Genomic DNA, 15,938 nt, shown 5'->3' on the forward strand with positions numbered 1-15,938 from the left:
TACAGACCCCCGTTCCCCCCCCCCCCCCCCCCCAGCCCTAACTTTGCTGACAAACTCGCTGATGCCATCCTGTCCATTGATAGTCAACTACTAACTATACTTGCGGTCTTATCTAGCACGAGAAAGAAGCCGAACATATTACTAGGTCACTTGGAGCAAACCTTGCTGTATTACACCTTAAACATAACCTATTGGGGGATCACTTATCTATCCCGTTCACAAGAGACCACACCTTGCAGGATCTTCAAAACAACCATGGCCAGATCATGGAAATAAATACACATCAACTCTCTATTAGAAAGACCAACCACCACAATGGATGCAAAACTACATTGCTTCTAAAAATAAAATAAAACATTTACAGAAAAACTTTCAAAAACTGTCACAAAAAGAAATGAGCCATATGGTTCACCCCATACTTAATAACGTTAAGCAAGGAAAAAATCGGAAACTGGAGAAAGAACAATCTACAAACTAGCACATTTGCCTACCATCAACAGTTATGCCTTTACAAGGGCTGAAGTACTGAAAGCAAAGAAGGCGCACTACTCCAAACATTGATTTAGCATATCACAGCATATGGGACGGTTGAGGAAATTGAAACGGCCATTGGTAAATTGAATGTGGGGAAATCCCCTGGCCCGGATGGGTTCCCTGTCGAATTCTATCGATTGTTGCCGCAATCGGCAATTCGGCTCTTGAGAGACATGTATCTGGAATCGTTTTACAAAGGTAGCGGGCGCCCCTCTCTCGCAAGAACAGACATGATAACCTGTTCAGTGGTTATTAACCACTTGAGAGTTTGCAGCCACTGCTTTTACTCACTGTGCCTTTCACAGATGGGTAATATCCATTTGCATATCAGTCTTTGTCCTGCCCAGGGGCAGTCCAGCACCGAAATACAATGGCAATTCCAATCTGAACGAGAGTACCACCAGCAACCCCATACACGTGTTTCACCCTTGTTGGGGATCATCAGTGAGGTGAAGCTGATGCCTCTCTAAGCACAGTGAGAGGGAGACCACGTCTGGTTGCCCCCAGGAGACCTAGGGTTGGAATTGCCATTGTATTTTGGTGCTGGACTGCCCCTGGGCAGGACAAAGACTGATATGCAAATGGATATTTCCCATCTGTGAAAGGCACAGTGAGTAAAAGCAGTGGCTGCGAACTCTCAAGTGGTTAATAACCACTGAACAGGTTATCATGTCTGTTCTTGCGAGAGAGGGGCGCCCGCTACCTTTGTAAAACTATTTTTTAAGGAACCTGGGATTGGTAACCCTAGGTCTCCTGGGGGAAACCAGACGTGGTCTCCCTCTCACTGTGCTTAGAGAGGCATCAGCTTCACCTCACTGATGATCCCAAACAAGGGTGAAACACGTGTATGGGGTTGCTGGTGGTACTCTCGTTCAGATTGGAATTGCCATTGTATTTCGGTGCTGGACTGCCCCTGGGCAGGACAAAGACTGATATGCAAATGGATATTTCCCATCTGTGAAAGGCACAGTGAGTAAAAGCAGTGGCTGCAAACTCTCAAGTGGTTAATAACCACTGAACAGGTTATCATGTCTGTTCTTGCGAGAGAGGGGCGCCCGCTACCTTTGTAAAACTATGTATCTGGAATCGTTTGCTAATGGTGTTTTACCAGAGTCCACTAGGCATGCCATGATTTCGGTCTTTCTGAAGAAAGGGAAGTATGTAACTCAGCCTGCGAGTTATAGGCCTATTAGTCTTTTAAATGTGGATAACAAAATTCTGGCAAACTTACTGGCAATTCGGATTGAAAAGAGATTTTCTCTTTTCGATTTTGCCTAGAATGGGCATTGGTGAGAAATGTGTTTCTCCAGCATTGGATCTTTCATGGATTCACATGCTTAGAATATTCCCCGTCGTCAGGCTGGGAATCCCCGGTACATTATATAGACCCTTTCCCGTAGGAAAACTTTTTCGACGCTTATGCGTCCTATCCACCTCGTTTTGTATCATGCGTGCCCGCGCCGTCAGGGCGTCATGATATAAATACAGGCCCCGCCCCCGCGCTCCCTCAGATTTCAACCGTCTTTCAAAGTAGTGGGATCCTCGTGTTTTACTACTAGTGAAAACTAGGTTGTTTTTGTCTGTTTCGCTTCGGCGAAGTTCAAATTCTGGAGAATTATGTCTGGAAAAGCGTTATTTCGCCCGTGTGCAACCTGTGGCCTCAAAAAGGTTTATGAAGGTGATGGCCACATGGACTGTATCTACTGTCTCCACCCGCACCACTCGGCGGATACATGTGAAATTTGTCAGGGTTTCTCCCAAAAAACCCTTAAGGACTGAAAAAGAAGGCTGGTCGACTGGCTTAATGACGGAGCAGGGGCCTACCCGGCTTCAGAAGTTGGCTCCACGGCCTCCAGGGGTAGGTCGGAACCTCCATCGAAGAAGGTACGGCCAGCTGAAATGCGCTCTGAGGACAAGCATAAGAGGAAACAGGATGGTTCCTCCTCATCACATAAAAAGTCCTCCTCCTCCTCATCATCTAAGACGGAGAGGCTAGCGCTGTCGAAATCCTCCCCAGGGGACCGTCCCAGGTCTTCCATGAGTCGGGAAGCCTCAGCCGGGAAGTCGGCATCCAAATCGACGACTAAGTCTAAGGGCTCGACGACGACGACGACTTGCTCGTCGACCTCGGTGTCATTGACGATGCCTATTACCGTTCAAGCAGCAGCGGTGGGGATTCCCCCGTCGACGGAGACTCAGTCCATGGCTTGACTGCCCGAGGTCTATGACCCGATCCCCCCCGGAGGTCTTACTGCAGCCAGACACAGCCGGCTCGGCGGAAGGAGAAGGTGATCTGGTTCTGCAACCATCGGATTTAGGCTTACGGCCTTCCACGTCGACTACGACGGTGACGAGTGCAAACGGGGGTGTGGTACCGATATCGTCCACGTTATTGACCCCCCAGACGGTTTTGTCTCTGGATGTGCTTAATACTCTTCAGAAGCTCCTGCAGCGGCTGGATACGCAGTTCCCTCAGCCCGGGACGTCATCGTCACTTCTGTCTGTACCTTCCGTCGACGAGCAAACTTGCACGGCTCGATCGACGACGAAACACCCATCGGCTCCCCAGGCAGTAAAAGATCGTCCTCGAGCGCAGGAGGAGGGTGAGTTGTCGGAGTCCGATTCTGTACTGGGTGACTCAGGGTCCGACATCTCCCTGTCACCTTCGAGGGACCCAACATGGAATTCGGATGTAGAGGTAGAGTCTACGAGGAGCCAGTCACAGCCATCTCCCCCGGATGATGTGGGAGCCTTCCATGCAATGATGGGGAAAGCTTGTTCCGAATTTGGCTTGATTCCGGAGGAGCAGAAGAAAGACTGTTTCCTTTTTGACCATATGGGTCAAAGGAGAAAATCGGTTTTTGCCATCCCAATCCTGGACCACGTGTGGCAAGAAGGTCTCAAAACGATGCGCCATCCGTTCTCGGAGCCTGCCATAAAGGGACGGATCGAGAAAAAGTTTAAAGCTCCGGTCCACTCCAAAATGTCTAACATCACAGCCTCTGTCTGACTCGGTGGTGTCGGCGGCAGCGGCTAGGAAGGCCAGGGTCCAGCAAAAATGTTCAACGCCACCTGAAAGCGAGGCTAGGAGACAGGACGCCTTTGGAAAGAAGGTGCTCTCGGTCGGAGCGACGACAGTAAGAGCAGCCAATTCCTTAGCGATCATGTCACGATATGATAGGGAAATGTGGCACAAATTAGCCCCTATCCTAGAACACCTGCCAGACGAACACCGGAAAGCAGCTATGTTGCTGGTGCGGGATGGCGAAGAGGCCTCGAACCACGCTATCAATATCGCAGTTGACCTAGCAGAATCTGGGTTCAAACAAATCAACCATGGAGTAGTGCTTCGTCGGCAAGCGTGGCTCAAATGTACTACTTTCCGTCCTGAAGTACAGTACAAAGTCCTTGACATGCCATGCGAAGGGGAACACCTGTTTGGCGAAAAGGTTGATGAAGCGCTGAAAGGGATGAAAGAAGACCCGGATACTGCTAGGTCCCTCGGCGCCCTGCAAACGGGTAGAAATTTTCGTTCTTTTCGCCCCTTCAGGGGTGCTTCTGGAAACTCCCGCTTTGGAGCCTCGAGGGACCGTGGATTCAACAGGCCCTCTTACTCTTCACAAGGGTTCAGACGAGCGTCCCAGTCGGCTCGTAGAAGCAGGGATTATCAAGCCTCCAGACGGCGAGGCTCAGGTCAGTCGTCGACGAAGACCAAGCAAACCAACAACCAATGACGGCCTTCGGAAAGTCCTGGGGGGTCGAGTCTCTCATCACTTCGACCGATGGAAATGCATCACCACAGATCGATGGGTCCTAGACACGATTCGCATGGGTCATGCGCTGCAATTCAAAGACAAGCCTCCGCGTCTTCCTCCTTTATTCTCGACACAGCCCCTCTTCCGAGTCCTACGACAAGAGGCGGCGCTTATGTTGCAAAAAGGGGCGGTAGAGAGAGTTCCTGTAGCACAGGAAGGACAAGGAGTTTATTCCAGGTTCTTTGTTGTAAAAAAGCCAAACGGCAAATGGAGGCCCATTCTCGACCTGAGGGTACTCAACAAGTGGCTAAAGAGCCTAAAATTCAAAATGCTAAAGCTCCAAGAGGTTATCAGGTCGGTGCAACCCATGGATTATCTATCATCACTAGACCTTCAAGATGCTTATTTTCACATTCCAATACGCCCACGACACAGGAGATATTTAAGATTCGTCGTCGGGGAAAAAGCATTTTCAGTTCAAGGTCCTCCCTTTCGGGCTCAAGTCCTCCCCCAGGACGTTCACCAAGTGCTTGGCCCCTATAGCGGTCCATTTAAGGAAGGACGGTCATCATGTCTATCCATATCTAGACGACTGGCTGGTCAGAGGTTCATCCAAGGAACAAACACGAGACAGTCTACGAGCCACAATGTCCCTCTTACAGGAACTGGGCTTCGCAATCAACTTCAACAAGTCCTCCGTAGAGCCTTCGAGGACCTTGGTCTTCCTAGGAGCGGAGTTTCATACACACACAAGCCTGGTGAGACCATCCAGCGAAAGAATTCAGAAACTTCAAAACAAGGCGTCGGAATGGAGAGGCGGTACCAAGGTCTCAGTGCGCAAGTACATGTCCCTGCTAGGGACCATGTCGTCCTGCATTCCGCTAATAAACAACTGCCGTCTGTTTATGAGGCCTTGCCAGGAATTTCTAGCGGACCGTTGGGCGCAGAGCCGAGGTCGCTGGTCCGACAGACTGGTCGTCGACGAACAACTAGTTCAAGCACTCGGCTGGTGGAGAGTGTCTACTCATCTAACGAAAGGGATGCCTCTTCTGGAACCAGAGTTTCAAAAGACGGTGGTGACGGATGCATCGCTGAGCGGATGGGGAGCTCATCTGGATATGTTACAGGTACAAGGCCGGTGGTCCCTGCAGGAGTCCTCCCTGCATATCAACCTGCTAGAACTGAGAGCAGTGCGATGGGCTCTAAAATCTTTTCTTCCGCAACTGAGGGACTCGGTGGTGCGTGTCATGACGGACAACACCACTACGATGTTCTACTTGAGAAAACAAGGAGGGACACGTTCCAGATCCCTATCGACGGAGGCACAGAAAATCTGGCATTGGGCCATACAACACAACATGAAAATCTTAGCGTTCCACCTACCAGGCGTGAGAAACGTGGAAGCAGATGCCCTCAGCAGAGAAATCAACGAAGTTCACGAGTGGGTACTGAACGACCAGCAACTACAACAAGTATTCAAGAAATGGGGACACCCGTCCATAGACCTGTTTGCAACGAAGAACAACAGAAAATGCCATCAGTACGCAAGCAGATGGCCTCAGAAGGGCTCTCTGGGGGATGCGTTCTCCTTCCCATGGACGAACAATTTCATGTACGCATTCCCTCCATTTCCCCTGGTCCGGAGGACATTGCGATGGATCCTCAGGTACCCATGTCGTGTAATTCTAGTGGCCCCATACTGGCCCAGACAGGTGTGGTTTTCAGACCTGCTACACTTAGCGGCGGCGGAACCGATGAGATTCAAGAAGACCCCCGACCTTCTGTCTCGACAGGACGGTGTTGTTTGGCATCATGACCCGGACAGCCTCCAGTTGACGGCCTGGCTCCTGACTTAGCCGAATTTGGTCGGCTAACGATTCCGGAGGACTGTCGGCGTATCCTACAAGCGGCAAGAGCACCTTCCACAAACGCCTCAAACGCGTACAAATGGAAAAGTTTCTGTCAATGGTGTGAGGATCAACCAAACTTGGCCCCGCAATCGATTAAGCCAGAACAGCTCCTTCCATACTTGCTGCTCTTAGCTCAAAAGGGCCTGTCGGTATCTTCAATAAAAGTACACCTAGCAGCCATTTCCAGGTTTACTCGTCGACGGCACTCGGCACCTTTGTTCAGCGACCGCCTGATTAAACACTTCCTTAAAGGCCTCTTTCGGAGTTTCCCGCCAGAGAAGAAATTTCCGCCGGAGTGGAGCCTCAATCTGGTCTTAACATCTCTTATGAAGCCTCCTTTTGAGCCAATGTCATCATCGTCTCTAAAGTTTCTGTCGTGGAAATTGGCCTTCCTAGTGGCCATCACTTCAGCACGACGTATTTCAGAAGTTCAGGCTCTAATGGTAGACCTGCCATACTTACGATTTTTCAAGAACAAGGTAGTCCTAGCCACTAACCCGCAGTTTATACCAAAAGCTCCTTCGCTGTTCCATAAACACTCCTCTATTGTGTTGCCTACGTTTTTTCCGGAGCCATGCTCGGGAGCGGAGCGCATGCTACACACATTGGATGTAAAAAGGGCCCTTAAGTTTTATCTCCATCGTACGCAACCGTTCAGAGAAACGAGACAGCTGTTCGTGGCCTATGGTTTGGGTGCTAAAGGAAAAGCCATTTCGAAACAAGGACTGTCAAGATGGGTGTCATCTAGCATTTCGTACTGCCATTCTAGGGCAGGGAAACCTCTTCTACGACGGCCATGAGCTCACTCAACTAGAGCAGCGCATCGTCGACGCCACTGTGGGCCGGAGTCCCTCTGGGGGACATTTGCATGGCGGCTACCTGGGCGGCTACACACACCTTTACCCGCCATTACTGCCTGTCGCAGCAACATGCCGAAGATACCCGGATGGGGCAGGCGGTGCTTCGACACCTATTCCAGTAAGGTAAGCCCCGCCTGAGGGGTTGCATCCTATGGAATTTGTGACTGTATGTGGTTCGTTTTCCTGTGTTAACTATTACTGATGTATACATGATCATAGGGAACGGGCTCTGCGAACAAAGTATATGGGTTTGCATGCACGCCTCCTCTTTGGGGGTGGTACTGCTGTGTAATCTATTCTAAGCATGTGAATCCATGAAAGATCCAATGCTGGAGAAGGGAATAGTTTCTTACCTGTAACTCCATTTCTCCAGCATTGGTATCTTTCATGGATTCACATGCTCCCACCTGCATCCCCTGAACATGCAAACCGGTTCCCCCACTACTTTGGGGGCCGAAATCTGAGGGAGCGCGGAGGCGGGGCCTGTATTTATATCATGACGCCCTGACGGCGCGGGCACGCATGATACAAAACGAGGTGGATAGGACGCATAAGCGTCGAAAAAGTTTTCCTACGGGAAAGGGTCTATATAATGTACCGGGGATTCCCAGCCTGACGGGGAATATTCTAAGCATGTGAATCCATGAAAGATACCAATGCTGGAGAAATGGAGTTACAGGTAAGAAACTATTCCCTTCTTGGGTTAGGTTGCTGTACGCTGTACCAACTGCTGTGGTTACTAATGGTTTGAGATCTGGGAGGTTTGTGCTGGAGAGGGGGACTAGACAAGGGTGTCCTTTGTCGCCGCTATTATTTGTGATTGCCATGGTACCATTGGCGGAGGCTATTAGGTAGGCTGATGAGGTGGTGGGACTTTCGAGTTGGGGTTTGAAACAAAAGATTTGGCTGTTTGCGGACGGTATGTTGTTGGCTCTGGTAGATCTGGGAAGGTCTGTTCTGGCGCTTATGAGGTTGATGGCAGATTTTCAGCTTTGCTCGGGCTTCAAGATTAACTGGTCTAAATCGGAGGTAATGCCGTTGACACATTTTGTGGACAAGAGGTTCATGGTGGAACTGGGATTTCGATGGTGTCCTGATGGGATGCTGTATTTAGGGGTGTGGTCATCTCCTGTGATTAGAGATTTGATCTCGGAAAATACGAAATCGGTGTGTAGTGGGTTGAGAGTTGAGCTGGACAGATGGAGTATGTTGAATCTCTCTCTTTGGGGCAAAGTAAATGCCCTGAAGATGATCTCGGCCCCGAAAATTAATTGTTACGAGTATGCTACCTTTTGTTACCATTGTCATTTTGGAAGGACTTGGATAGAATGCTTCAAGAATTTTTGTGGGACAAGAAGCCACCAAAATAAACTGCCATTGAATGAGGGTGGTTTAGGGGTTCCTAATTTCAGGGCTTACCACTTGGCCTTCATGGCTGATTTTTTTGGTACCGTTTGTGAATGAGCAATTAGATGTGTGGGTGGAACTGAGACTAGCTTTGTAGGACCATTAACTCCACGTGCGGTCTTCAGTTTCAGGAAAAAGTTGTGCAAAGGATCCGCTGGTTGAGACTTTGAGGTGCTCATGGAAAGGTATTTGTGAATCTTTGAAAGTGGACGCATTTAAGGGGCCTGGTGCATCGTTGTGGCTTAATCCTGCTATTAGGATTAATGGTAATGTGGTTTTTTGGGTGGAGTGCTGTGGGTGGCTGATCTGTTTGAAAATGGTGTTTGGATGACAACAAGAGAATTGCAACAGCGCTTTGACATAGAGAATTTTAAGATCTCAGATTATGTAAAGCTTAAGAGCGATTGGAGATGTTGATTTTGAAAGAATTGATCTGGGTTTGTTTACTAGGAAACCAACTGGGAGGGGGGGAAGGTGGATTGGCGATTCGGATGTATAAGGAGATTGTGTCGCATTACGGTGGTAATGACTTGCTTAGGGAGGAGTGGGGTAGGAGGATAGGTTCGAATATTTCTGAGGATTTGTGGCGGCGGATGTGTGGAAATGTTAAGTTATGTTCTTTGGGGCTGACGGAGAGGTCGAGGCAGATAAAAATACTTAATCAGGTTTTTTGGTCGCCGGAGAGAATGGCGAGTAGAGGGATGTCTGAGAGCTCGGATTGTTGGTGTATTCATGTGGAAGGTACGTTGGAGCATATGCTGTGGGATTGTAGGTTGGTGAGGTTGTTCTGGGATGTGTTTGGTCTGGTGTGTGGTGAGGTGATTGAGGGTTTACCTGCCTTTGACTTTAAAATGGTGATTTTGGGGGATGATGAGTCTCTGGAAGGTCTTACTATGAATCAGAAATGGTGGTTGTTCAGAGGGACAATGATTGGTAAGAACATTGTTCTGCGAAACTGGAAGACTGTTTTGACTCTGAATGTTGAGACGTGGATGACAGATGCAAGATTTGGCAGCTATGGAAAGGTCACTTTACAGAATAGAATGGAAAATGAGCTTATTTGAGAAGATCTGGGCTAAATTTCTTCAGCTATGCTAGACTTGGCATTGTACTTGTGTATGTGGGGGTTGGAAGGGGGTAAAAATGGGTTGTTGTGAATTTTATTGGGGTTTTATCTTGTAATGTATATAGTTTTGTGAACTGTTTTCATATTTTTGGAATTATTTTCTGGATTCTCCAGATCTGTGAGATGTTGCTGTTTTTGTACATAAACTGTTAAAATAAAAAGTTTAAAAAAATAAAATCGGAGAATTAAAAAAAAACCTACAGCCTCTAATGCAACTCCTACCTCTACACAAGTTCTTTGACCAGATTGCTTCATATTTAACCAAATGATCCTAGACATCCAGGATCACTGACAAAAAAGGACGCTCCCACCTGCACGTCACGGAGATCCCACCAATACCTCACACTGGACCTCCTCTCTATTCTCTTTCCACCTTCTGTCTGCAGAGAACCTACAAGCTACCATAGAATCATGCTACCCATCAGGATCTCCTTAGGAGCCATGTCCCCAATCTTTACAAATCAATCATGAAATCTCCAGACTTGGCGCCCATCTTCCTAGCCCCCCTCAACGACTCCATCGGCAGCGGAAGCGTCCCAGCTCAGTTGAAATCTGCATACACCACACCTTTACTCAAAAAGCTCAGAGCAGACTTGTATGGCCCAGCCAGCTATTGCCTCATCTCGAACTGTCATTTCATTGGGAAATGTCTGGAAAAATTGATGAATCGCCAACTCTGGACCTATCGAAATGAAGTGTTAGGTATATCTACCTCACTTGTGTGAACCCCAGAACTTTTTGCTGGGCTGCAAGATTTATCCCTATACCTCAGTGATTGGGAACCTTTTTTCACACTCACAGATCCTTTTACTCTTTTTATGGGTGTCATTTTTAAGACTCTCCATAGTGTCCTTTTTATTTTATCCTGACAACTTTTGGTATATACTTTTTAAAAAATTGTTAGTTGCCCTTTGGGCTCCCCTTTTACTTTCTCTGGCTAACCTCGTGAGAACTACAGTTCCCACGGGTAGAAACGATAGTTCTTTCTCTTACGTTTTGTTAGGTGAAACCAGCACAGCCCCGATCTTATGTGGAGTGCAGGGGAGATGCAAAGTATCTCCTTTCTCACTAGCACTGTAACAATTCTGTTACAGCACACGCTTGCCTTATGGCTGGTGGCAATGAACCTTTTTACAAATTCGGTGCACCTTTACCACAGGCTGTTTTTCACAGCTTCAGTAAAGGCACATATCTTCCTTTTTTGCCATTTTTGCACTTCTTGTCCCTTCTTGGATCTTCCCCTCCCCAGGCTCTAGAGTGTCTGTGAAGGCAGGAAGCGAGGGCGGAGTCCAAAACTCTGCAGCCCTTTGTCTTCCAGCCTGCCTGCGAGAATCCAGTTCAAACTGGGAGACCGACTGTCCTGAAAGGACTACCAAACCCCCAAGTTTGAATGTTGCACGTCTGTTTGATTGTCTGGGTTCCTGCAGAAGTCTGATCCTGGAAGCTGAAGAGCAAGTCTACCACTGGACCTGAATCCGAAGAGGAAGATGAAGAAACCACACTCAGATGATTTCCAGTGACCGGAGAGCCTGCTGTGTAACCCGAGCCTGCTGTTACCCTCCCTTCCAAGTGACCTGGGGACTCCAAAAATGACGATTCAGAGCCTGGTGAGCTCTATTGGACTCAAGAAGACCTGCATTTTGAGCCTTCCCACATCATGCTGTGACCTTGTAGGGCTGCAATACCCTGGGACCTCGAGCCTGTTAGGAAGAATTCTCATTTCTGTGCTAATTCCCTTCAACCTTAGAGACGCCCTGCTCTTTTGCTGGACTTTAGGGCTTTCTAATTTTAACCCCGGAGTGAGCGAGAGCTTTTTCTCACTCGTGTGTTCTACCTAATTTGGATTATGTTTACTTTTATTTCTGGAATCTGACAAACTCCATAGGCATCTACTTTTGGTGACGGACAGCACCTTCATTGCAGCGTCACAGAGAAATCCTTTAGATCTCTTATAAGGTTTCAATACCTTTTCTTGTGTGAACTACTGTTCCCAAGAATAGTAAAGTGGAATTGGCTTTACTTACCCTTTTTCTTTGTAGGTCCAGCATACCCCATTTTATGGGGAGTGCTGGGGGGTTACCTAGTAGCCTTGGGAGGATAGCTCAGGGGCAACATGGTCTCCTTGGAAGCAAGACGACGCAGAGCAACGCAGGTTCGATTTCCGGGTCCGCGCATAGAAACCTCCTGGGTATTAAGTGCATTATAAATAACCAATTACAATCCTACCTACTCATGTAAGCCTCACTACTTTAAATGGCTGGTGGCAATGGTTTAATGTTCCTACCATTGTGCTTTTGTACCGCAGGCTGAATCCTCAGCTGCAGTATAGCACTCATGGGTGACCGTTTTGTCAAAACGGCCCCGGTCTTCTTTTTTTGCCATTTGCTGTTTGAGAGGTCTTTCTTGGGTTTTACCCTGCACGCCAAGCAAGGTTTGAGCTCTTTTTTTACTTTTTCTTTTTGCCTTTGGCAGGCTTCAGTCCTGAAACCCATCTCTGGCTCCAGTGTGTCTGGAAGGGCAGGAAGTGGGGGAGGTTCCCGAAACGTCCCATCCTCTCTAGGAATGCCTGAATGCACCCAGTCCTGATTGGCTGGCTGTCTTTCCATGAGTGTCACATTGCTGTTTGAGTGACATTCTGGGCTGTGCATGAATGGGAGAAACCTGCTTAAAAGGTGAGTGTTTTGGGACTAGAGGCAGTCGACCACTGGGGAAGAACACCCGATGAAGGAACCATGAACGAAGTTTGCTGCATCCTCCTGGACCTTTGAATTACCTGGTGAAGCCCTGCTGCTGTGCTGAAACTCCTTTTTTCTGGTCGCCAAGAGAAGCCATGGAAGGGACTACTACTTCCCTTGGGTTAGTAGGCCCAATTAACCCCGAGACTAACTCCACTGGAACATCTTCTCTGACTGGCGTACTTCTTTGCTGCTGCAGGAACCAAGTGACAGGAGTCGAGAAATCCATAGTCTGCAATCTGGCCAGAAGCTCCAGGAGTCTCCCGAGGACGCTCCAGAAGCACGATGACCACAGCTGGAGTCCCCTCACCAGAGTGCAGGACTCCAGGAGAGAAGGAAGCCCAGCCAGTATCCAAGATCCGCGGTGGTGCTGATTACTGCGCAGTGCTGCTGATCCAAAAAGAGCCCATAGCTGCCTCCAAATTGCTACCGCAGGAGTCCTCCAGACGTCTTCCCTCTTGTCCCCACGACTGAGGCTCAGGAATCCAGGATCTGCATCACTGCAGTAGGACACAAGCTAGCTGGATCACTCTTCAAACCCGAAGTACTGTTCCAACTTGGGGTACTTACCGCAGTGTCTTTAGTTTTGCTGTTCTCAGTAGACTTGCAATAGTTACTTTCGTTAGAGTGGATTTCAGCTCTACCCTCCACGTGTAACAGCTAGTGACCCTACAGTGATTTTCTACAAAACTCTCTAACTTTGCAAGACTCTCATTAACTACGAAGTGCCTCAGCTCCATAGAATGTGCTCCAATTGACATTGACTGCCCTGGCTCCTTACAGACTGTTCTAGTCCATTGACTTTGATATTTTCTGTCCCTCAGATGATTTGGTTTTAGACTGTTATTGCTGGGAAAGGTTTTGTCTAGACTTAGATTTAAGTATACTCACATGCCCTGAAAACCTGTTTAACCTTTTCCTTCCTTTAACCTTTCCTTTAACCTTTCCTTTCTGCAACCTCAGAATCTGCAAAGTGTACTAGTGATATGTCATTGCTGTCCTTGTGAATGAAGTCACCTCCAGGTGTAGGAAGTGTGTAAAAAGCATCTCTAAAGAGAATCTACTAAACTTGGGCTGATTCTGGAAAAGTATTTGAAAGTATATTTGATTGTTGCATATCTTGCCCTTTTTAAAGAACACTTATTTAAAAATTGATGTTAAATATTTATAACTGAAACCTTGAGTATAAAAGTGTTACTTGTCTACTTGTATTTGCGAATTTCATTGCTACAGCGCTATTGCTCACATTTACCCCTCTTGAGATCAGCCTGGCTGCTCAGTCACACTTAACAACTTGTGTAGTACAGGCCTATACCAAAAGATGGGTTGCCCAATACCAGGAGGTTAGTGTTGTGTAATCTCGCACAGTGTTACTACCTCAATCCTTGCCTAACAGAGCCATTGTGTGGTGCACAGTCTTCCGAATCGAGCTGAAACTTTGGCGGAATCCTGCTAGACCTCCAGGTACGTGAATCAAGCCTGAAAACTCCCCTCGCCAGAGTGCTGGCCCTTCCAAGTGACAAGAATCCGACCAGTGATATTTAGTCTTCTTCTTGATCCTGAAAAGGGTGCCAAAACCACAGAGCTGCATCCAGCGCGAAGAAACCTCTGCCTGGAGCCTTGCTGCAAAATCCCTTCCAAAGTCCCGTCTTCGTGACAAAGGAATCAATCGACTGGGTTTTGGGCTGCAGATCCTGAAGTCTCCCCTGCTGCAACTCTTCTGTGCTCGGATACTGTTTTGGCTGGGGTATTAACCTACCATAAGTCTTTGTGATTCCTGTGTAACTTTGGGATGTTTGTTTGGATTGGGAGTCCTCCCATCCAGTTCACCCAGGCCCACTGCTGGAATCCTCCCAGGGTGTCTTCTCAAGTCCCTGGACCCTTTCAAACTAAGTGTAATACTTTGTTTGAACAGTCTTCCTTAGGAACTCTGACTTTTGCTAATTTTGTGCCTTCCTGGACGGTCTGTTGGATACTAGAGACCTCCCACACCCCCTCTCCCGTGTGCCACTAAGAACACCCATGCTGCAAGAATAAGGGAAAGACTTTCTAAGGTTTGGGCCTGTTGCCTAGAAAAGAAATGTTTAAAAGTGTACTTGTTTGTAACTTAGTACGTTGGTAACTGTATGAGTGAGCAGTTACAAAAGGTCTTACTTGCCTTGAATGTGTGTTGTGCCATTCTAAAACGTATATGGAAGGTTATTTTACTCACCTGTGAATTGGTCGTACCTCTTCCCAAAAGTAATGCTGTTAGCTTCACTAACTTTTTTCTTCCACAATACTAGTGTGTAAGTTCACCAACTGGTCTTGCTTCCCCATACCTGCTGTATAGCCTGTCCAAACGAAGCCTGCCTGGGGTTTTACCTACCTTGAGTAACATTGGATCATTCTTATAGTGTAACATTGTGTTTTGCTTTCACTGGTCTGTTTTATAGAGATGCTAAACCGTTTATACCTACCATTCCTGCCATCTCCAGCAAGAGAGGGGGCCGCAGTCTTCTCCCTTAATCTTCGCGCCTCAGCGCTTGGAGAAGGGAACCCCCTACAACAAACGTAAGACGCCGAGATCATATATTTTTGTCATCGGTTTCTCGCTCCGCTTTACGTTCACCAGCCACTGTTCATTTACAAAGTGCACCACGCTTCAACAAAAGATTTAGCCCAGTGATCGGCCTTTGGAGCAGTTTCAATCTGCTCACCAATTTGAATCTCCTGCATTTTCCAAGATGGCCGCCATCATCCAGCCTCTGAAAGAGGCATCTTCATTGCAACTGCCTCCGGCGCTGATTGGCTCCCCGCTCCCATTTGGCCCAATAACTAACCGTCAGGCGGAAGCTGGCCTACCTTCAAAGGGCTGCTCCTAAGGGCCCGTCTGTGCCTGTCTGAGTCGCGCACCACTGGCCTTTCGGCACTTGATTCTCATCCACCGCCACTCACCCACTCTAATACTACGGCATAGTTCACAATCCTGTGCCGACATGCTGAACACCCCTGGCCGACCTACTCACAGTGGCGAGGATGGTGACTACCGTACGGCAACTTCCGTCCGATAGACACCTGTAGAGTCACTCGGTAAGCTGACAAAACTTTATGCTTTTGAGAACTCACTTCTAACAAGCGGCTCCTAAGAGTGCTACTATTGCCTCATGAACTATACTGAACCTAAATCCTTTACCAACCCTACTGTGGTGTTCACTTAACACAGCTGCTGCTCATTTTGCAACTTTAAGTCTACCTTGCTGCATATACATAATTCCAACTGTTGACAATGCCACTGCTACCATGATCGTATGCCTCAACCTACACTGTCACGTTAAGGATAGTTGTTGTTTATATCACAATGTTGCTTATCAGTTTAATAACAGTTGAGGTTAATAGTTGATGCCTTATAACTTTGTGCTATTGCTGCATTTCACATTAATGACAGTTGCAGCTTTTCGATATTGCGCCATTTGTCCGTGACCAGACGCGTGCCCTAACCGCCAGTAGATACTTTACTTCTTACACCTAGCTGCATGGTTTATCAAGCCATGTCTAGTTCCACAACCAATCTCGCAAGTATACTACCATAGGTTTCTCATTGTATGCATGCCACCTTCACCCACCACTAC

General features: G+C 47.8%; 1 protein-coding gene across 4 annotated transcripts in view; it reads left to right on the plus strand.

The window, feature by feature from the left end:
- Positions 1–15,938, plus strand: part of HNRNPLL (heterogeneous nuclear ribonucleoprotein L like) — a 649,202-nt gene that overhangs the window by 601,713 nt on the left and 31,551 nt on the right. The gene's annotated exons all lie outside the window — the stretch shown is intronic.

This window comes from Ambystoma mexicanum, chromosome 4q, assembly GCF_040938575.1.
Source record: "Ambystoma mexicanum isolate Mex_15411 chromosome 4q, UKY_AmexF1_1, whole genome shotgun sequence".
NCBI classification, from domain to species: Eukaryota; Metazoa; Chordata; class Amphibia; order Caudata; family Ambystomatidae; genus Ambystoma; species Ambystoma mexicanum.